Here is a 24008-nt window from a genome sequence, read left to right as displayed (position 1 = left end):
CAACGGTAGTAATGTCTCAAACGGTCTACGCGTTAATCGTTTCCTGAAAGACCAGTAGTAGTTTCCGATGCACGTGTGGTGGCATTCTGTAATCTGTGGACTATCAGAGTGTTGATTTAACACAAAATTGCATCGGGATTGAATACAACAGTCACCATGCGCACTTGCCTCCATGTTAGTAATGTCTCAAACAGTCTACGCTTTGATCGTTAGCGGGAAGACCTGTGGTAGTTTCCGATGCACATCCGGAGACATTCTGTAATCTGTGGACTCTCAGAGTGTAGATGAAACACAGAAATGTAATCGGGATTAAATACAACAGTCACCATGCCCACCTTCCTCCATGTGAGTAATGTCTCAAAGAGTTTACGCTTTGATCGTTAGCTGGAAGACCAGTAGTAGCTTCAGATCCACATCTGGAGGCATTTTGTAATCTGTGGACTATCAGAGTGTTGATGAAACACAGAAATTGCTTCGGGATTGAATATAACAGTGACCATGCGCACTTTCCTCCACGTTAGTAATGTCTCAAACAGTCTACGCTTTGATCGTTCCCTGGAAGACCAGTGGTAGTTTCCAATGCACATCTGGAGGCATTCTGTAATCTGTGGACTATCAGAGTGTTGATGTAACACAGAAATTGCATCGGGATTGAATACAACAGTCACCATGCGCACTTTCCTCCATTTGAGTAATGTCTCTAACAGTCAACGCTTTGATCGTTCCCTGGAAGAGCAGTAGTAGTTTCCGATGCACATCTGGTGGCATTCTGTAATCTGTGGACTATCAGAGTGTTGATGAAACACAGAAATTGCATCGGGATTGAATACAACAGTCACCATGGGCACTTTCCTCCACGGGAGGTATGTCTCAAACAGTCTACGTCTTGATCGTTCCCTGGAAGACCAGTAGTAGTTTCCGATGCACATCTGGTGGCATTCTGTAATCTGTAGACTATCAGAGTGTTGATGAAACACAGAAATTGCATCGGGATTGAATACAACTGTCACCATGCGCACTTTCTTCAACGGTAGTAATGTCTCAAACGGTCTACGCGTTAATCGTTTCCTGAAAGACCAGTAGTAGTTTCCGATGCACGTGTGGTGGCATTCTGTAATCTGTGGACTATCAGAGTGTTGATTTAACACAAAATTGCATCGGGATTGAATACAACAGTCACCATGCGCACTTGCCTCCATGTTAGTAATGTCTCAAACTGTCTACGCTTTGATCGTTACCTGGAAGACCAGTGGTAGTTTCCGATGCACATCCGGAGACATTCTGTAATCTGTGGACTCTCAGAGTGTAGATGAAACACAGAAATTTAATCGGGATTAAATACAACAGTCACCATGCCCACCTTCCTCCCTGGGAGTAATGTCTCAAAGAGTTTACGCTTTGATCGTTAGCTGGACGACCAGTAGTAGCTTCAGATGCACATCTGGAGGCATTCTGTAATCTGTGGACTATCAGAGTGTTGATGAAACACAGAAATTGCATCGGGATTGAATACAACAGTCACCATGCGCACTTTCCTCCACGGGAGTAAGGTCTCAAACGGTCTACGCTTTGATCGTTCCCCGGAAGACCAGTAGTAGTTTCCGAAGCACGTCTGGTGGCATTCTGTAATCTGTCGACTATCAGAGTGTTGATAAAAACACAGAAATTGCATCGGGATTGAATACAACAGTAACCAAGCGCATTTTCATCCATGGGAGTAATGCCTGAAAAAGTCCACACTTTGATCGTTCCCTGGAAGACCAGTAGTAGTTTCCGATGCAATTCTGGTGGCATTCTGTATTCCGTGGACTATCAGTGTGTTGTTAAAACTCAGAAGTTGCATCGGGATTGAATACAACAGTCACCATGCGCACTTTCCTCCAGCGGAGTAATGACTGAAACAGTCCACGGTTTGATCGTTCCCTTTAAGACCAGTAGTAGTTTCCGATGCACATCGGGTGGCATTCTGTAATCTGTGGACTATCAGAGTGTTGATGAAACACAGAAATTGCATCGGGATTGAATAAAACAGTCACCATGCGCACTTTCCTCCACAGGAGTAATGTCTCAAACAGTCTACGCTTTGATCGTTCTATGGAAAACCAGTAGAAGTATCCGATGCACATCTGGAGGCATTCTGTAACCTGTGGACTATCAGAGTGTTGATGAAACACAGATATTGCATCGGGATTGAATACAACAGTCACCATGCGCACTCTCCCCCATGGGAGTAATGTCTCAAACAGTCTACGCTTTGATCGTTCCCTGGAGGACCAGTAGTAGTTTCCGATGCAAATCTGGAGGCATTCTGAAAACTGTGGACTAACTGATTGTTGATGAAACACAGAAATTGCATTGGGATTGATTACAACAGTCACCATGCGCACTTTCCTCCATGGGAGTAATGTCTCTAACAGTCTACCCTTGGATCGTTCCCAGGAAGAACAGTAATAGTTTCCGATGCACATCTGGAGGCATTCTGTAATCTGTGGAGTATCAGAGTGTTCATGACACACAGAAATTGCATCGGGATTGAATACAACAGTCACCATGCGCACCTTCCTCCATGGGAGTAATGTCTCAAAGAGTTTACGGTTTGATCGGTCCCTGGAAGCCCAGAAGTAGTTTCCGATGCACATCTGGAGGCATTCTGTAATCTGTGGACTATCAGAGTGTTGATGAAACACAGGAATTGGATCGGTATTGAATACAACATCCACCATGCGCACTTTATCCCATGTTAGTAATATCTCAAACAGTCTACGCTTTAATCGTTCCCTGGAACACCAGTGGTAGTTTCCAATGCACATCTGGAGGCATTCTGTAATTTGTGGACTGTCAGAGTGTTGATGAAACACAGAAATTGCATCCGGAATGATTACAACACTTACAATGCGCACTTTCTTCTATGGGAGTGGTGTCTGAAACAGTCCACGCATTGATCGTTCCCTGGAAGACCAGTAGTAGTTTACGATGCACATCTGGAGGCGTTCTGTAATCTGTGGTCTATCAGAGTGTTGATAAACACAGAAACTGCATCCGGATTGAATACAACAGTCACCATGCGCACTCTCCTCCATGGGAGTAATGTCTCAAACAGTCTACGCTTTGATCGTTCCCTGGAAGACCAGTAGTAGTTTCCGATGCACATCTTGAGGCATTCTGAAATCTGTGGACTAACTGATTGTTGTTGAAACACAGAAATTGCATTGTAATTGATTACAACAGTCACCATGCGCACTTTCCTGCATGGGAATAATCTATCTAACAGTCTACGCTTGGATTGTTACCAGGAAGACCAGTAGTAGTTTCCGATGGACATCTGGAGGCATTCTGTAATCTGTGGAGTATCAGAGTGTTCATGACACACAGAAATTGCATCGGGATTGAATACAACAGTGACCATGCGCACCTTCCTCCATGGGAGACATGTCTCAAACAGTCTACGCTTTGATCGTTCCCTGAAAGACCAGTAGTAGTTTCCGATGCACATCTTTAGGCATTCTGTAATCTGTGGACTATCAGAGTGTTGATAAAACACAGAAATTGCTTCGGTATTGAATACAACAGTCACCATGCGCACTTTCCTCCATGTTAGTAATATCTCAAACAGTCTACGATTTGATCGTTCCCAGGAAGACCAGTGGTAGTTTCCAATGCACATCTGGATGCATTCTGTAATTTGTGGACTATCAGAGTGTTGATGAAACACAGAAATTGCATCGGGATTGAATTCAACAGTCACAATGCGCACGATCCTCCATGGGAGTAATGACGGAAACAGTCCACGCTTTGATCGTTCCGTGGAAGACCAGTAGTATTTACCGATGCACATCTGCTGGCATTCTGTAATCTGTGGACTATCAGAGTGTTAATGAAACACAGATATGGCATCGGGATTGAATACAACAGTCACCAAGCGCACTTTCCTCCACGGGAGTAATGTCTCCAACAGTCTACGCTTTGATCATTCCCTGGAAGACCAGTAGTAGTTTGCCGATGCAAATCTGTAGACATTCTCTAATCTGTGGACCCTCAAAGTGTTGATGAAACACATATATTGCATCGGGATTGAATACAACAGTCACCATGCGCACTTTCTTCCATGTTACTAATGTCTCAACAGTTTACGCTTTGATAGTTCCCTGGAAGACCAGTGGTAGTTTCCAATGCACATCTGGAGGCATTCTGTAATCTGTGGACTATCAGAGTGTTGATGAAACACAGAAATTGCATCGGGATTGAATACAACAGTCACCATGCGCACTTTCCTCCACAGGAGTAAGGTCTCAAACGGTCTACGCTTTGATCGTTCCCCGGAAGACCAGTAGTAGTTTCCGATGCACGTCTGGTGGCATCCTGTAATCTGTGGACTATCAGAGTGTTGATAAAAACACAGAAATTGCATCGGGATTGAATACAACAGTCACCATGCGCATTTTCATCCATGGGAGTAATGTCTCAAATAGTCTACGCTTTGATAGTTCCATGGAAGACCAGTAGTAGTTTTCGATGCACATCTGGATGCATTCTGTAATCTGTGGACTATCAGAGTGTTGATGAAACACAGATATTGCATCGGGATTAAATACAACAGTCACCATGAACACTTTCGTCCATGGGAGTAATGTCTCAAAGAGTCTGCGCTTTGATCGTTCCCTGGAAGACCAGTAGTAGTTTCCAATGCACATCTGGAGGCATTCTGTAATCTGTGGACGATCAGAGTGTTGATGAAACACAGAAATTGCATCGGGATTGAACACAACAGTCACCATGAGCTCTTTCCTCCATGGGATTAATGTCTCAAACAATCTACGCTTTGATCGTTCCCTGGAAGACCAGTAGTAGTTTCCGATGCACATCTGGTGGCATTCTGAAACCTGTGGACTATCAGCATGTTGAGGAAACACAGATATTGCATCGGGATTGAATACAACAGTCAGAATACGCACTTTCCTTCACAGGAGTAATGTCTCAAACCGTCTACGCTTTGATCGTTCCCTAGAAGACCAGTAGCAGTTTCCGATGCACATCTGGTGGCATTCTGTAACCTGTGGACTATCAGAGTGTTGTTGAAACACAGAAATTGCATCGGGATTGAATACAACAGTCACCATGCGCACTTTCCTTCGCGGGAGTAATGTCTCAAACAGTCTACGCTTTGATCGTTCCCTGGAAGACCAGTAGTCGTTTCCGATTCACATCTGGAGGCATTCTGTAATCTGTGGACTATCAGAGTGATGATGAATTACAGAAATTGCATCGGGACTGAATACAACTGTCACCATGCGCACTTTCCTCCACATCAGTAATGTCTCAAACAGTCTACGCTTTGATCGTTCCCTGGAAGACCAGTAGTTGTTTCCGATGCACATCTGGTGGCATTCCTTAATCTGTGGACTATCATAGTGTTGGTGAAACACAGAAATTGTATCGGGATTGAAAACAACAGTCTCCATGCGCACTTTCCTCCATGGTAGTAATGTCTCAATTAGTCTACGCCTTCGATCGTTCCCTGGAAGACCAGTATTAGTTTTCGGTGCAAATCTGGATGCATTCTGTAATCTTTGGACCTTCAAAGTGTTGATGAAACACAGAAATTGCATCGGAATTGAAAACAACAGTCACCATTCGCACTTGCCTCCATGTTAGTAATGTCTCAAACAGTCTACGCATTGATCGTTCCCCGGAACACCAGTGGTAGTTTCTAATGCACATCTGGAGGCATTCTGTAATCTATGGACTATCAGAGTGTTGATGAAACACAGAAATTGCATCGGGATTGAATACAACAGTCACCATGCGCACTTTCCTACGCGGGAGTATTGTCTCAAAGAGTCTGCGCTTTGATCGTTCCCTGGCAGACCAGTAGTAGTTTCCAATGCACATCTGGAGGCATTCTGTAATCTGTGGACCATCAGAGTGTTGATGAAACACAGAAATTGCATCGGGATTGAATACAACAGTCACCATGAGCTCTTTCCTCCATGGGATTAATGTCTCAAACAGTCTACGCTTTGATCGTTCCCTGGAAGACCAGTAGTAGTTTCCGATGCACATCTGGTGGCATTTTGAAACCTGTGGACTATCAGCATGTTGAGGAAACACAGATATTGCATCGGGATTGAATACAACAGTCAGAATGCGCACTTACCTTCACAGGAGTAATGTCTCAAACAGTCTACGCTTTGATCGTTCCCTAGAAGACCAGTAGTAGTTTCCGATGCACATCTGGTGGCATTCTGTAATCTGTGGCCTATCAGAGTGTTGTTGAAACACAGAAATTGCATCGGGATTGAATACAACAGTCACCATGCGCAGGCATTCTGTAATCTGTGGACTATCAGAGTGTTGATGAATTACAGAAATTGCATCGGGACTGAATACAACTGTCACCATGCGCACTTTCCTCCACAGGAGTAATGTCTCAAACAGTCTACGCTTTGATCGTTCCCTGGAAGATTAGTAGTAGTTTCCGATGCACATCTGGTGGCATTCCTTAATCTGTGGACTATCATAGTGTTGGTGAAACACTGAAATTGTATCGGGATTGAATACAACAGTCTCCATGCGCACTTTCCTCCATGGGAGTAATGTCTCAATTAGTCTACGCTTTGATCGTTCCCTGGAAGACCAGTAGTAGTTTTCGATGCACATTTGGATGCATTCTGTAATCTGTGGACGATCAGAGTGTTGAAGAAACTGATATTGCATCGGGATTGAATACAACAGTCACCATGCCCACTTTTCTCTATGGGAGTAATGTCTCAAACGGTCTACGCTTCGATCGTTCCCTGGAAGACCAGTAGTAGTTTCCAACGCACATCTGGAGGCATTCTGTAATCTGTGGACCATCAGAGTGTTGATGAAACACAGAAATTGCATCGGGATTGAATACAACACTCACCATGAGCTCTTTCCTCCATGGAAGTAATGTCTCAAACAGTCTACGCTTTGATCGTTCCCTGGAAGACCAGTAGTAGTTTCCGATGCAAATCTGGTGGCATTCTGAAACCTGTGGACTATCAGAGTGTTGATGAAACACAGATATTGCATCGGGATTGAATACAACAGTCACCATGCGCACTTTCCCCCACAGAAGTAATGTCTCATACAGTCTACGCTTTGGTCGTTCCCTAGAAGACCAGTAGTAGTTTCCGATGCACATCTGGTGGCATTCTGTGATATGTGGACTATCAGAGTGTTGTTGAAACTCAGAAATTGCATCGGGGTTGAATACAACTGTCACCATGCGCACTTTCCTTCATGTTAGTAATGTCTCAAACAGTCTACGCTTTGATCGTTCCCTGGAAAACCAGTAGTATTTTCCGATGCACATCTGGAGGCATTCTGTAATCTGTGGACTATCAGCGTGTTGATGAAACACAGAAATTGCATCGGGATTGAATACAACAGCCACCATTCGCACTTTCCTCCATGGGAGTAATGTCTCAAATAGTCTACGCTTCGATCGTTCCCTGGAAGACCAGTATTAGTTCTCGGTGCAAATCTGGATGCATTCTGTAATCTCTGGAATTTCAAAGTGTTGATGAAACACAGAAATTGCATCGGGATTGAATACAACTGTCACCATACGCACTTTCTTCAACGGTAGTAATGTCTCAAACGGTCTACGCGTTAATCGTTTCCTGAAAGACCAGTAGTAGTTTCCGATGCACGTGTGGTGGCATTCTGTAATCTGTGGACTATCAGAGTGTTGATTTAACACAAAATTGCATCGGGATTGAATACAACAGTCACCATGCGCACTTGCCTCCATGTTAATAATGTCTCAAACAGTCTACGCTTTGATCGTTACCTGGAAGACCAGTTGTAGTTTCCGATGCACATCCGGAGACATTCTGTAATCTGTGGACTCTCAGAGTGTAGATGAAACACAGAAATTTAATCGGGATTAAATACAACAGTCACCATGCCCACCTTCCTCCATGGGAGTAATGTCTCAAAGAGTTTACGCTTTGATCGTTAGCTGGAAGACCAGTAGTAGCTTCAGATGCACATCTGGAGGCATTCTGTAATCTGTGGACTATCAAAGTGTTGATGAAACACAGAAATTGCATCGGGATTGAATATAAGAGTGACCATGCGCACTTTCCTCCATGTTAGTAATGTCTCAAACAGTCTACGCTTTGATCGTTCCCTGGAAGACCAGTGGTAGTTTCCAATGCACATCTGGAGGCATTCTGTAATCTGTGGACTATCAGAGTGTTGATGAAACACAGAAATTGCATCGGGATTGAATACAACAGTCACCATGCGCACTTTCCTCCACGGGAGTAAGGTCTCAAACGGTCTACGCTTTGATCGTTCCCCGGAAGACCAGTAGTAGTTTCCGAAGCACGTCTGGTGGCATTCTGTAATCTGTCGACTATCAGAGTGTTGATAAAAACACAGAAATTGCATCGGGATTGAATACAACAGTCACCATGCGCATTTTCATCCATGGGAGTAATGCCTGAAAAAGTCAACATTTTGATCGTTCCCTGGAAGACCAGTAGTAGTTTCCGATGCAATTCTGGTGGCATTCTGTATTCCGTGGACTATCAGTGTGTTGTTGAAACAGAAATTGCATCGGGATTGAATACAACAGTCACCATGCGCACTTACCTCCAGGGGAGTAATGAGTGAAACAGTCCATGGTTTGATCGTTCCCTTTAAGACCAGTAGTAGTTTCCGATGCACATCTGGTGGCATTCTGTAATCTGTGGACGATCAGAGTGTTGATGAAACACAGAAATTGCATCGGGATTGAATAAATCAGTCACCATGCGCACTTTATCCCATGTTAGTAATATCTCAAACAGTCTACGCTTTAATCGTTCCCTGGAACACCAGTGGTAGTTTCCAATGCACATCTGGAGGCATTCTGTAATTTGTGGACTGTCAGAGTGTTGATGAAACACAGAAATTGCATCGGGAATGATTACAACAGTCACAATGCGCACTTTCTTGTATGGGAGTGGTGTCTGAAACAGTCCACGCATTGATCGTTCCCTGGAAGACCAGTAGTAGTTTCCGATGCACATCTGGAGGCGTTCTGTAATCTGTAGTCTATCAGAGTGTTGATAAAAACAGAAATTGCATCCGGATTGAATACAACAGTCACCATGCGCACTCTCCTCCATGGGAGTAATGTCTCAAACAGTCTACGCTTTGATCGTTCCCTGGAAGACCAGTAGTAGTTTCCGATGCACATCTTGAGGCATTCTGAAATCTGTGGACTAACTGATTGTTGTTGAAACACAGAAATTGCATTGTAATTGATTACAACAGTCACCATGCGCACTTTCCTGCATGGGAATAATCTCTCTAACAGTCTACGATTGGATTGTTCCCAGGAAGACCAGTAGTAGTTTCCGATGGACATCTGGAGGCATTCTGTAATCTGTGGAGGATCAGAGTGTTCATGACACACAGAAATTGCATCGGGATTGAAAACAACAGTCACCATGCGCACCTTCCTCCATGGGAGACATGTCTCAAACAGTCTACGCTTTGATCGTTCCCTGGAAGACCAGTGGTAGTTTCCGATGCACATCTTTAGGCATTCTGTAATCTGTGGACTATCAGAGTGTTGATGAAACACAGAAATTGCATCGGTATTGAATACAACAGTCACCATGCGCACTTTCCTCCACGGGAGTAATGTCTCCAACAGTCTACGCTTTGATCATTCCCTGGAAGACCAGTAGTAGTTTCCGATGCAAATCTGTAGACATTCTGTAATCTGTGGACCCTCCAAGTGTTGATGAAACACATATATTGCATCGGGATTGAATACAACAGTCACCATGCGCACTTTCTTCCATGTTACTAATGTCTCAACAGTCTACGCTTTGATAGTTCCCTGGAAGACCAGTGGTAGTTTCCAATGCACATCTGGAGGCATTCTGTAATCTGTGGACTATCAGAGTGTTGATGAAACACAGAAATTGCATCGGGATTGAATACAACAGTCACCATGCGCAGTTTCCTCCACGGGAGTAAGGTCTCAAACGGTCTACGCTTTGATCGTTCCCCGGAAGACCAGTCGTAGTTTCCGATGCACGTCTGGTGGCATCCTGTAATCTGTGGACTATCAGAGTGTTGATAAAAACACAGAAATTGCATCGGGATTGAATACAACAGTCACCATGAGCTCTTTCCTCCATGGGATTAATGTCTCAAACAGTCTACGCTTTGATCGTTCCCTGGAAGACCAGCAGTAGTTTCCGATGCACATCTGGTGGCATTCTGAAAGCTGTGGACTATCAGCATGTTGAGTAAACACAGATATTGCGTCGGGATTGAATACAAAAGTCAGAATGCGCACTTTCCTTCACAGGAGTAATGTCTCAAACCGTCTACGCTTTGATCGTTCCCTAGAAGACCAGTAGTAGTTTCCGATGCACATCTGGTGGCATTCTGTAATCTGTGGACTATCAGAGTGTTGTTGAAACACAGAAATTGCATCGGGATTGAATACAACAGTCACCATGCGCACTTTCCTTCGCGGGAGTAATGTCTCAAACAGTCTACGCTTTGATCGTTCCCTGGAACACCAGTAGTCGTTTCCGATTCACATCTGGAGGCCTTCTGTAATCTGTGGACTATCAGAGTGATGATGGATTACAGATATTGCATCGGGACTGAATACAACTGTCACCATGCGCACTTTCCTCCACATCAGTAATGTCTCAAACAGTCTACGCATTGATCGTTCCCCGGAACACCAGTGGTAGTTTCCAATGCACATCTGGAGGCATTCTGTAATCTATGGACTATCAGAGTGTTGATGAAACACAGAAATTGCATCGGAATTGAATACAACAGTCACCATGCGCACTTTCCTACGCGGGAGTAATGTCTCAAAGAGTCTGCGCTTTGATCGTTCCCTGGCAGACCAGTAGTAGTTTCCAATGCACATCTGGAGGCATTCTGTAATCTGTGGACCATCAGAGTGTTGATGAAACACAGAAATTGCATCGGGATTGAATACGACAGTCACCATGAGCTCTTTCCTCAATGGGATTAATGTCTCAAACAGTCTACGCTTTGATCGTTCCCTGGAAGACCAGTAGTAGTTTCCGATGCATATCTGGTGGCATTTTGAAACCTGTGGACTATCAGCATGTTGAGGAAACCCAGATATTTCATCGGGATTAAATACAACAGTCAGAATGCGCACTTTCCTTCACAGGAGTAATGTCTCAAACAGTCTACGCTTTGATCGTTCCCTAGAAGACCAGTAGCAGTTTCCGATGCACATCTGGTGGCATTCTGTAATCTGTGGACTATCAGAGTGTTGTTGAAACACAGAAATTGCATACTGATTGAATACAACAGTCACCATGCGCACTTTCCTTGGCGGGAGTAATGTCTCAAACAGTCTACGCTTTGATCGTTCCCTGGAAGACCAGTAGTCGTTTCCGATTCACATCTGGAGGCATTCTGTAATCTGTGGACTATCAGAGTGTCGATGAATTTCAGAAATTGCATCGGGACTGAATACAACTGTCACCATGCGCACTTTCCTCCACAGGAGTAATGTCTCAAACAGTCTACGCTTTGATCGTTCCCTGGAAGACCAGTAGTAGCTTCCGATGCACATCTGGTGGCATTCCTTAATCTGTGGACTATCATAGTGTTGGTGAAACACAGAAATTGTATCGGGATTGAATACAACAGTCTCCATGCGCACTTTCCTCCATGGGAGTAATGTCTCAATTAGTCTACGCTTTGATCGTTCCCTGGAAGACCAGTAGTAGTTTTCGATGCACATTTGGATGCTTTCTGTAATCTGTGGACGATCAGAGTGTTGAAGAAACAGATATTGCATCGGGATTGAATACAACAGTCACCATGCACACTTTTCTCTATGGGAGTAATGTCTCAAACGATCTACGCTTTGATCGTTCCCTGGAAGACCAGTAGTAGTTTCCAACGCACATCTGGAGGCATTCTGTAATCTGTGGACCATCAGGGTGTTGATGAAACACAGAAATTGCATCGGGATTGAATACAACACTCACCATGAGCTCTTTCCTCCATGGGAGTAATGTCTCAAACAGTCTACGCTTTGATCGTTCCCTGGAAGACCAGTAGTAGTTTCCGATGCAAATCTGGTGGCATTCTGAAACCTGTGGACTATCAGAGTGTTGATGAAACACAGATATTGCATCGGGATTGAATACAACAGTCACCATGCGCACTTTCCTCCACAGAAGTAATGTCTCAAACAGTCTACGCTTTGGTCGTTCCCTAGAAGACCAGTAGTAGTTTCCGATGCACATCTGGTGGCATTCTGTAATATGTGGACTATCAGAGTGTTGTTGAAACTCAGAAATTGCATCGGGATTCAATACAACAGTCACCATGCGCACTTTCCTTCATGTTAGTAATGTCTCAAACAGTCTACGCTTTGATCGTTCCCTGGAAGACCAGTAGTATTTTCCGATGCACATCTGGAGGCATTCTGTAATCTGTGGACTATCAGAGTGTTGATGAAACACAGAAATTGCATCGGGATTGAATACAACAGCCACCATTCGCACTTTCCTCCATGGGAGTAATGTCTCAAATAGTCTACGCTTCGATCGTTCCAAGGAAGACCAGTATTAGTTTTCGGTGCAAATCTGGATGCATTCTGTAATCTCTGAACCTTCAAAGTGTTGATGAAACACAGATATTGCATCGGAATTGAAAACAACAGTCACCATTCGCACTTGCCTATATGTTAGTAATGTCTCAATCATTCCACGCTTTGATCGTTCCCTGGAAGACCAGTGGTAGTTTAAAATGCACATCTGGAGGCATTCTGTAATCTGTGGACTATCAGAGAGTTGATGAAACACAGAAATTGCATCGGGATTTAATACAACAGTCACCATGCGCACTTACCTACACAGGAGTAATGTCGCAAACAGTCTACGCTTTGGTCGTTCCCTAGAAGACCAGTAGTAGATTCCGATGCACATCTGGTGGCATTCTGCAATCTGTGGACTATCAGAGTGTTGATGAAACACAGAAATTGCATCAATATTGAATACAACAGTCACCATGCGCACTTTCCTCCACGGGAGTAATGTCTCAAACAGTCTACGTTTTGATCGTTCCCTGGAAGACCAGTAGTAGATTCCGATGCACATCTGGAGGCATTCTGTAATCTTTGGACCTTCAAAGTGTTGATATATCACAGATATTGCATCGGGATTGAATACAACAGTCACCATGCGCACTTTCCTCCATGTTAGTAATGACTCAAACAGTCTACGCATTGATCGTTCCCCGGAAGACCAGTGGTAGTTTCCAATGCACATCTGAAGGCATTCTGTAATCTATGGACTATCAGAGTGTTGATGAAACACAGAAATTGCATCGGGATGGAATACAACACTCACCATGCGCAATTTCCTCAATATGAGTAACGTCTGTAACAGTCTACGCTTTGATCGTACCTTGGAAGACCAGTAGTAGTTTCCGATGCACATCTGGAGGCATTCTGTAATCTGTGGACTATCAGAGTGTTGATGAAACACAGAAATTGAATCGGGATTGAATACATCAGTCACCTTGCGCACTCTCCTCCATGGGGGTAATCTCTCAAACAGTCTACGCTTTGATCGTTCCCTGGAAGTCCAGTAGTAGTTTCCGATGCACATCGGGATGCATTATGAAATCTGTGGACTAACTGAGTGTTGATGAAACACAGAAATTGCATCTGGATTGAATATAACAGTGGCCATGCGCACTTTCCTCCACGGGAGTAATGCCTGAAACAGTCCACGTTTGATCGTTCCCTGGAAGACCAGTAGTAGTTTCCGATGCACATCTGGAGGCATTCTGTAATCTGTGGACTATCAGAGTGTTGATGAAACACAGAAATTGCATCGGGATTGAATACAACAGCCACCATTCGCACTTTCCTCCATGGGAGTAATGTCTCAAATAGTCTACGCTTCGATCGTTCCCTGGAAGACCGCTATTAGTTTTCGGTGCAAATCTGGATGCATTCTGTAATCTTTGGACCTTCAAAGTGTTGATGAAACACAGAAAGTGCATCGGAATTGAAAACAACAGTCACCATTCGCACTTGCCTCCATGTTAGTAATGTCTCAAATATTCCACGCTTTGATCGTTCCCTGGAAGACCAGTGGTAGTTTCCAATGCACATCTTGAGGCATTCTGTAATCTGTGGACTATCAGAGAGTTGATGAAACACAGAAATTGCATCGGGATTTAATACAACAGTCACCATGCGCACTTACCTACACTGGAGTAATGTCGCAAACAGTCTACGCTTTGATCGTTCCCTAGAAGATCAGTTGTAGTTTCCTATGCACATCTGGTGGCATTCTGCAGTCTGTGGACTATCAGAGTGTTGATGAAACACAGAAATTGCATCATGATTGAATACAACAGTCACCATGCGCACATTCCTCCACGGGAGTAATGTCTCAAACAGTCTACGTTTTGATCGTTCCCTGGAAGACCAGTAGTAGTTTCCGATTCACATCTGGAGGCATTCTGTAATCTGTGGACTATCAGAGTGTTGATGAATTACAGAAATTGCATCGGGACTGAATACAACAGTCACCATGCGCACTTTCCTGCATGGGAATAATCTCTCTAACAGTCTACGCTTGGATTGTTCCCAGGAAGACCAGTAGTAGTTTCCGATGGACATCTGGAGGCATTCTGTAATCTGTGGAGTATCAGAGTGTTCATGACACACAGATATTGCATCGGGATTGAATACAACAGTCACCATGCGCACCTTCCTCCATGGGAGACATGTCGCAAACAGTCTACGCTTTGATCGTTCCCTGGAAGACCAGTAGTAGTATCCGATGCTCATCTTTAGGCATTCTGTAATCTGTGGACTATCAGAGTGTTGATGAAACACAGAAATTGCATCGGTATTGAATACAACAGTCACCATGCGCACTTTCCTCCATGTTAGTAATATCTCAAACAGTCTACGCTTTGATCGTTCCCAGAAGGACCAGTGGTAGTTTCCAATGCACATCTGGATGCATTCTGTAATTTGTGGACTATCAGAGTGTTGATGAAACACAGAAATTGCATCGGGATTGAATACAACAGTCACCATGCCCACTTTCCTCCATGGGAGTAATGTCTCAAACGGTCTACGCTTTGATCGTTCCCTGGTAGACCAGTAGTAGTTTCCAACGCACATCTGGAGGCATTCTGTAATCTGTGGACCATCAGAGTGTTGATGAAACACAGAAATTGCATTGGGATTGAATACAACAGTCACCTTGAGCTCTTTCCTCCATGGGAGTAATGTCTCAAACAGTCTACGTTTTGATCGTTCCCTGGAAGACCAGTAGTAGTTTCCGATGCAAATCTGGTGGCATTCTGAAACCTGTGGACTATCAGAGTGTTGATGAAACACAGATATTGCATCGGGATTGAATACAACAGTCCCCATGCGCACTTTCCTCCACAGAAGTAATGTCTCAAACAGTCTACGCTTTGATCGTTCCCTAGAAGACCAGTAGTAGTTTCCGATGCACATCTGGTGGCATTCTGTAATATGTGGACTATCAGAGTGTTGTTGAAACTCAGAAATTGCATCGGGATTGAATACAACAGTCACCATGCGCACTTTCCTTCTTGTTAGTAATGTCTCAAACAGTCTACGCTTTGATCGTTCCCTGGAAGACCAGTAGTAGTTTCCGATGCACATCTGGAGGCATTCTGTAATCTGTGGACTATCAGAGTGTTGATGAAACACAGAAATTGCATCGGGATTGAATACAACAGCAACCATTCGCACTTTCCTCCATTGGAGTAATGTCTCAAATAGTCTACGCTTCGATCGTTCCCTGGACGACCAGTATTAGTTTTCGGTGCAAATCTGGATGCATTCTGTAATCTTTGGACCTTCAAAGTGTTGATGAAACACAGAAATTGCATCGGGATTGAATACAACAGTCACCATGCGCACTTTCCTACGCGGGAGTAATGTCTCAAAGAGCCTGCGCTTTGATCGTTCCCTGGCAGACCAGTAGTAGTTTCCAATGCACATCTGGAGGCATTCTGTAATCTGTGGACCATCAGAGTGTTGATGAAACACAGAAATTGCATCGGGATTGAATACAACAGTCACCATGAGCTCTTTCCTCCATAGGATTAATGTCTCAAACAGTCTACGCTTTGATCGTTCCCTGGAAGACCAGTAGTAGTTTCCGATGCATATCTGGTGGCATTTTGAAACCTGTGGACTATCAGCATGTTGAGGAAACCCAGATATTGCATCGGGATTAAATACAACAGTCAGAATGCGCACTTTCCTTCACAGGAGTAATGTCTCAAACAGTCTACGCTTTGATCGTTCCCTAGAAGACCAGTAGTAGTTTCCGATGCACATCTGGTGGCATTCTGTAATCTGTGGACTATCAGAGTGTTGTTGAAACACAGAAATTGCATACTGATTGAATACAACAGTCACCATGCGCACTTTCCTTCGCGGGAGTAATGTCTCAAACAGTCTACGCTTTGATCGTTCCCTGGAAGACCAGTAGTCGTTTCCGATTCACATCTGGAGGCATTCTGTAATCTGTGGACTATCAGAGTGTTGATGAATTACAGAAATTGCATCGGGACTGAATACAACTGTCACCATGCGCACTTTCCTACGCGGGAGTAATGTCTCAAAGAGTCTGCGCTTTGATCGTTCCCTGGCAGACCAGTAGTAGTTTCCAATGCACATCTGGAGGCATTCTGTAATCTGTGGACAATCAGAGTGTTGATGAAACACAGAAATTGCATCGGGATTGAATACGACAGTCACCATGAGCTCTTTCCTCAATGGGATTAATGTCTCAAACAGTCTACGCTTTGATCGTTCCCTGGAAGACCAGTAGTAGTTTCCGATGCATATCTGGTGGCATTTTGAAACCTGTGGACTATCAGCATGTTGAGGAAACCCAGATATTTCATCGGGATTAAATACAACAGTCAGAATGCGCACTTTCCTTCACAGGAGTAATGTCTCAAACAGTCTACGCTTTGATCGTTCCCTAGAAGACCAGTAGCAGTTTCCGATGCACATCTGGTGGCATTCTGTAATCTGTGGACTATCAGAGTGTTGTTGAAACACAGAAATTGCATACTGATTGAATACAACAGTCACCATGCGCACTTTCCTTCGCGGGAGTAATGTCTCAAACAGTCTACGCTTTGATCGTTCCCTGGAAGACCAGTAGTCGTTTCCGATTCACATCTGGAGGCATTCTGTAATCTGTGGACTATCAGAGTGTCGATGAATTACAGAAATTGCATCGGGACTGAATACAACTGTCACCATGCGCACTTTCCTCCACAGGAGTAATGTCTCAAACAGTCTACGCTTTGATCGTTCCCTGGAAGACCAGTAGTAGCTTCCGATGCACATCTGGTGGCATTCCTTAATCTGTGGACTATCATAGTGTTGGTGAAACACAGAAATTGTATCGGGATTGAATACAACAGTCTCCATGCGCACTTTCCTCCATGGGAGTAATGTCTCAATTAGTCTACGCTTTGATCGTTCCCTGGAAGACCAGTAGTAGTTTTCGATGCACATTTGGATGCTTTCTGTAATCTGTGGACGATCAGAGTGTTGAAGAAACAGATATTGCATCGGGATTGAATACAACAGTCACCATGCACACTTTTCTCTATGGGAGTAATGTCTCAAACGATCTACGCTTTGATCGTTCCCTGGAAGACCAGTAGTAGTTTCCAACGCACATCTGGAGGCATTCTGTAATCTGTGGACCATCAGGGTGTTGATGAAACACAGAAATTGCATCGGGATTGAATACAACACTCACCATGAGCTCTTTCCTCCATGGGAGTAATGTCTCAAACAGTCTACGCTTTGATCGTTCCCTGGAAGACCAGTAGTAGTTTCCGATGCAAATCTGGTGGCATTCTGAAACCTGTGGACTATCAGAGTGTTGATGAAACACAGATATTGCATCGGGATTGAATACAACAGTCACCATGCGCACTTTCCTCCACAGAAGTAATGTCTCAAACAGTCTACGCTTTGGTCGTTCCCTAGAAGACCAGTAGTAGTTTCCGATGCACATCTGGTGGCATTCTGTAATCTGTGGACTATCAGAGTGTTGATGAAACACAGAAATTGAATCGGGATTGAATACATCAGTCACCTTGCGCACTCTCCTCCATGGGGGTAATCTCTCAAACAGTCTACGCTTTGATCGTTCCCTGGAAGTCCAGTAGTAGTTTCCGATGCACATCGGGATGCATTATGAAATCTGTGGACTAACTGAGTGTTGATGAAACACAGAAATTGCATCTGGATTGAATATAACAGTGGCCATGCGCACTTTCCTCCACGGGAGTAATGCCTGAAACAGTCCACGTTTGATCGTTCCCTGGAAGACCAGTAGTAGTTTCCGATGCACATCTGGAGGCATTCTGTAATCTGTGGACTATCAGAGTGTTGATGAAACACAGAAATTGCATCGGGATTGAATACAACAGCCACCATTCGCACTTTCCTCCATGGGAGTAATGTCTCAAATAGTCTACGCTTCGATCGTTCCCTGGAAGACCGCTATTAGTTTTCGGTGCAAATCTGGATGCATTCTGTAATCTTTGGACCTTCAAAGTGTTGATGAAACACAGAAAGTGCATCGGAATTGAAAACAACAGTCACCATTCGCACTTGCCTCCATGTTAGTAATGTCTCAAATATTCCACGCTTTGATCGTTCCCTGGAAGACCAGTGGTAGTTTCCAATGCACATCTGGAGGCATTCTGTAATCTGTGGACTATCAGAGAGTTGATGAAACACAGAAATTGCATCGGGATTTAATACAACAGTCACCATGCGCACTTACGTACACTGGAGTAATGTCGCAAACAGTCTACGCTTTGATCGTTCCCTAGAAGATCAGTTGTAGTTTCCGATGCACATCTGGTGGCATTCTGCAGTCTGTGGACTATCAGAGTGTTGATGAAACACAGAAATTGCATCATGATTGAATACAACAGTCACCATGCGCACATTCCTCCACGGGAGTAATGTCTCAAACAGTCTACGTTTTGATCGTTCCCTGGAAGACCAGTAGTAGTTTCCGATTCACATCTGGAGGCATTCTGTAATCTGTGGACTATCAGAGTGTTGATGAATTACAGAAATTGCATCGGGACTGAATACAACAGTCACCATGCGCACTTTCCTGCATTTGAATAATCTCTCTAACAGTCTACGCTTGGATTGTTCCCAGGAAGACCAGTAGTAGTTTCCGATGGACATCTGGAGGCATTCTGTAATCTGTGGAGTATCAGAGTGTTCATGACACACAGATATTGCATCGGGATTGAATACAACAGTCACCATGCGCACCTTCCTCCATGGGAGACATGTCGCAAACAGTCTACGCTTTGATCGTTCCCTGGAAGACCAGTAGTAGTTTCCGATGCACATCTTTAGGCATTCTGTAATCTGTGGACTATCAGAGTGTTGATGAAACACAGAAATTGCATCGGTATTGAATACAACAGTCACCATGCGCACTTTCCTCCATGTTAGTAATATCTCAAACAGTCTACGCTTTGATCGTTCCCAGAACGACCAGTGGTAGTTTCCAATGCACATCTGGATGCATTCTGTAATTTGTGGACTATCAGAGTGTTGATGAAACACAGAAATTGCATCGGGATTGAATACAACAGTCACCATGCCCACTTTCCTCCATGGGAGTAATGTCTCAAACGGTCTACGCTTTGATCGTTCCCTGGTAGACCAGTAGTAGTTTCCAACGCACATCTGGAGGCATTCTGTAATCTGTGGACCATCAGAGTGTTGATGAAACACAGAAATTGCATTGGGATTGAATACAACAGTCACCTTGAGCTCTTTCCTCCATGGGAGTAATGTCTCAAACAGTCTACGTTTTGATCGTTCCCTGGAAGACCAGTAGTAGTTTCCGATGCAAATCTGGTGGCATTCTGAAACCTGTGGACTATCAGAGTGTTGATGAAACACAGATATTGCATCGGGATTGAATACAACAGTCCCCATGCGCACTTTCCTCCACAGAAGTAATGTCTCAAACAGTCTACGCTTTGATCGTTCCCTAGAAGACCAGTAGTAGTTTCCGATGCACATCTGGTGGCATTCTGTAATATGTGGACTATCAGAGTGTTGTTGAAACTCAGAAATTGCATCGGGATTGAATACAACAGTCACCATGCGCACTTTCCTTCTTGTTAGTAATGTCTCAAACAGTCTACGCTTTGATCGTTCCCTGGAAGACCAGTAGTAGTTTCCGATGCACATCTGGAGGCATTCTGTAATCTGTGGACTATCAGAGTGTTGATGAAACACAGAAATTGCATCGGGATTGAATACAACAGCCACCATTCGCACTTTCCTCCATTGGAGTAATGTCTCAAATAGTCTACGCTTCGATCGTTCCCTGGACGACCAGTATTAGTTTTCGGTGCAAATCTGGATGCATTCTGTAATCTTTGGACCTTCAAAGTGTTGATGAAACACAGAAATTGCATCGGGATTGAATACAACAGTCACCATGCGCACTTTCCTACGCGGGAGTAATGTCTCAAAGAGCCTGCGCTTTGATCGTTCCCTGGCAGACCAGTAGTAGTTTCCAATGCACATCTGGAGGCATTCTGTAATCTGTGGACCATCAGAGTGTTGATGAAACACAGAAATTGCATCGGGATTGAATACAACAGTCACCATGAGCTCTTTCCTCCATAGGATTAATGTCTCAAACAGTCTACGCTTTGATCGTTCCCTGGAAGACCAGTAGTAGTTTCCGATGCATATCTGGTGGCATTTTGAAACCTGTGGACTATCAGCATGTTGAGGAAACCCAGATATTGCATCGGGATTAAATACAACAGTCAGAATGCGCACTTTCCTTCACAGGAGTAATGTCTCAAACAGTCTACGCTTTGATCGTTCCCTAGAAGACCAGTAGTAGTTTCCGATGCACATCTGGTGGCATTCTGTAATCTGTGGACTATCAGAGTGTTGTTGAAACACAGAAATTGCATACTGATTGAATACAACAGTCACCATGCGCACTTTCCTTCGCGGGAGTAATGTCTCAAACAGTCTACGCTTTGATCGTTCCCTGGAAGACCAGTAGTCGTTTCCGATTCACATCTGGAGGCATTCTGTAATCTGTGGACTATCAGAGTGTTGATGAATTACAGAAATTGCATCGGGACTGAATACAACTGTCACCATGCGCACTTTCCTCCACAGGAGTAATGTCTCAAACAGTCTACGCTTTGATCGTTCCCTGGAAGACCAGTATTGGTTTCCGATGCACATCTGGTGGCATTCCTTAATCTGTGGACTATCATAGTGTTGGTGAAACACAGAAATTGTATCGGGATTGAATACAACAGTCTCCATGCGCACTTTCCTCCATGGGAGTAATGTCTCAATTAGTCTACGCTTTGATCGTTCCCTGGAAGACCAGTAGTAGTTTTCGATGCACATTTGGATGCACTCTGTAATCTGTGGACGATCAGAGTGTTGAAGAAACAGATATTGCATCGGGATTGAATACAACAGTCACCATGCCCACTTTTCTCTATGGGAGTAATGTCTCAAACGGTCTACGCTTTGATCGTTCCCTGGAAGACCAGTAGTAGTTTCCAACGCACATCTGGAGGCATTCTGTAATCTGTGGACCATCAGGGTGTTGATGAAACACAGAAATTGCATCGGGATTGAATACAACACTCACCATGAGCTCTTTCCTCCATGGGAGTAATGTCTCAAACAGTCTACGCTTTGATCGTTCCAAGGAAGACCAGTATTAGTTTTCGGTGCAAATCTGGATGCATTCTGTAATCTCTGAACCTTAAAAGTGTTGATGAAACACAGATATTTCATCGGAATTGAAAACAACAGTCACCATTCGCACTTGCCTATATGTTAGTAATTATCTCAAACATTCCACGCTTTGATCGTTCCCTGGAAGACCAGTGGTAGTTTCCAATGCACATCTGGAGGCATTCTGTAATCTGTGGACTATCAGAGAGTTGATGAAACACAGAAATTGCATCGGGATTTAATACAACAGTCACCATGCGCACTTACCTACACAGGAGTAATGTCGCAAACAGTCTACGCTTTGATCGTTCCCTAGAAGACCAGTAGTAGTTTCCGATGCACATCTGGTGGCATTCTGCAATCTGTGGACTATCAGAGTGTTGATGAAACACAGAAATTGCATCAATATTGAATACAACAGTCACCATGCGCACTTTCCTCCACGGGAGTAATGTCTCAAACAGTCTACGTTTTGATCGTTCCCTGGAAGACCAGTAGTAGTTTCCGATGCACATCTGGAGGCATTCTGTAATCTTTGGACCTTCAAAGTGTTGATATATCACAGATATTGCATCGGGATTGAATACAACAGTCACCATGCGCACTTTCCTCCATGTTAGTAATGACTCAAACAGTCTACGCATTGATCGTTCCCCGGAAGACCAGTGGTAGTTTCCAATGCACATCTGAAGGCATTCTGTAATCTGTGGACTATCAGAGTGTTGATGAAACACAGAAATTGCATCGGGATGGAATACAACACTCACCATGCGCAATTTCCTCAATATGAGTAACGTCTGTAACAGTCTACGCTTTGATCGTACCTTGGAAGACCAGTAGTAGTTTCCGATGGACATCTGGAGGCATTCTGTAATCTGTGGACTATCAGAGTGTTGATGAAACACAGAAATTGAATCGGGATTGAATACATCAGTCACTTTGCGCACTCTCCTCCATGGGGGTAATCTCTCAAACAGTCTACGCTTTGATCGTTCCCTGGAAGTCCAGTAGTAGTTTCCGACGCACATCGGGATGCATTATGAAATCTGTGGACTAACTGAGTGTTGATGAAACACAGAAATTGCATCGGGATTGAATATAACAGTGGCCATGCGCACTTTCCTCCACGGGAGTAATGCCTGAAACAGTCCACGTTTGATCGTTCCCTGGAAGACCAGTAGTAGTTTCCGATGCACATCTGGAGGCATTCTGTAATCTGTGGACTATCAGAGTGTTGATGAAACACATAAATTGCATCGGGATTGAATACAACAGCCACCATTCGCACTTTCCTCCATGGGAGTAATGTCTCAAATAGTCTACGCTTCGATCGTTCCCTGGAAGACCAGTATTAGTTTTCGGTGCAAATCTGGATGCATTCTGTAATCTTTGGACCTTCAAAGTGTTGATGGAACACAGAAAGTGCATCGGAATTGAAAACAACAGTCACCATTCGCACTTGCCTCCATGTTAGTAATGTCTCAAACATTCCACGCTTTGATCGTTCCCTGGAAGACCAGTGGTAGTTTCCAATGCACATCTGGAGGCATTCTGTAATCTGTGGACTATGAGAGAGTTGATGAAACACAGAAATTGCATCGGGATTTAATACAACAGTCACCATGCGCACTTACCTACACTGGAGTAATGTCGCAAACAGTCTACGCTTTGATCGTTCCCTAGAAGATCAGTTGTAGTTTCCGATGCACATCTGGTGGCATTCTGCAGTCTGTGGACTATCAGAGTGTTGATGAAACACAGAAATTGCATCATGATTGAATACAACAGTCACCATGCGCACATTCCTCCACGGGAGTAATGTCTCAAACAGTCTACGTTTTGATCGTTCTGTGGAAGACCAGTAGTAGTTTCCGATTCATATCTGGAGGCATTCTGTAATCTGTGGACTATCAGAGTGTTGATGAATTACAGAAATTGCATCGGGACTGAATACAACAGTCACCATGCGCACTTTCCTGCATGGGAATAATCTCTCTAACAGACTACGCTTGGATTGTTCCCAGGAAGACCAGTAGTAGTTTCCGATGGACATCTGGAGGCATTCTGTAATCTGTGGAGTATCAGAGTGTTCATGACACACAGAAATTGCATCGGGATTGAATACAACAGTCACCATGCGCACCTT

Source organism: Schistocerca gregaria, chromosome 9, assembly GCF_023897955.1.
Source record: "Schistocerca gregaria isolate iqSchGreg1 chromosome 9, iqSchGreg1.2, whole genome shotgun sequence".
NCBI lineage: Eukaryota > Metazoa > Arthropoda > Insecta > Orthoptera > Acrididae > Schistocerca > Schistocerca gregaria.
Note: the sequence above shows the minus strand (reverse complement) of the source record.